The following is a 1124-nucleotide window of genomic DNA, read 5'->3' as shown; positions in this document are numbered from 1 at the left end:
CTATCTATTCATGCCTAGGATTTTGGTCTAGTTTCAAGTACTAGTTATTAGTAATTTAAGGAAATTGGTTGGCCATATTGAGTGTAAGACTTTATTTGGATTAAAGGCCTCCAACATATTTATCGGTGGCCGATTTTAATTTCGCTAAGGCTCAAAGTAGTGAACATGTTGCTGGCCATTTTTTCCCCACACTTATTTCATAAATTCATGGCCTCACAATAACCTCAAAATTAGTTCAGAAAAACCAGTCATGAACATTCGTAGCTTGCGATTAATCACTCATCGTGGCTATGGGTACGGTTCCCGTGGTATAGTCACGATACATAAATCCAAGTTCGGGTGTGCATTTCATGTGACCCAACCACAACTTCGAATAATAATAAAAATAAACATGTTAAAATCCGAGTGTACATTTCATGTGACCCGATTCTAATTTCCAATAAGGTTAAATAGAACATGTCGTGAACCACGGGTGCATTTCGTGTAGTGTGGCTTACGATGTGTTTAAATAACCTTGAACTTTCCCGAAATATTAAAAGCGGCTAAAAAGTTAAAATATGCACAATAGGTTTAAAACGTGTAAAAATCAGATAATTAGGCCAATAATAATAGTTGAGCGATCGTGCTAAAACTACGGACCCCGGGAATACCTAACACCTTATCTCGGGTTAACAGAATTCCTTACCCAGATTTCTGTGTTCGCGGGCTGTAAACAGAGTCAATCTTTCCTCGATTCGGGATTTGAACTGGTGTCTTGGGATACCATAAATTATCCCAAGTGGCGACTCTGATTTTTAAATAAATAATCCCATTTCGATTGTCACTTAAATTGGAAAACACTCCCATATATGCTTTTCGGGGTAGAAAAGGAGGTGTGACAGCTCTGGCGACTCTGCTGAGGAAAAGAACCAAGAACTTCTGGTTCAAGGTTCAGAATTCGAGCATAGAATATCTGTTATAATTGGCTTTATTCATTATTAGAATTTTTTATATGTTTGAACCTAATGTGCTAAATGTCGCTCTTTTACCGCTTTGATATTGTTGAATTGTATATAAATTGTTACAAAGCCCTCCTCTCTTTGAGTCTTCTAAATCATCTGAGAAGTGTGCACTTCGTGTGACTT

This window comes from Nicotiana tabacum, chromosome 3, assembly GCF_000715075.1.
Source record: "Nicotiana tabacum cultivar K326 chromosome 3, ASM71507v2, whole genome shotgun sequence".
Lineage (NCBI taxonomy): Eukaryota > Viridiplantae > Streptophyta > Magnoliopsida > Solanales > Solanaceae > Nicotiana > Nicotiana tabacum.
This window is presented reverse-complemented; position numbering follows the sequence as displayed.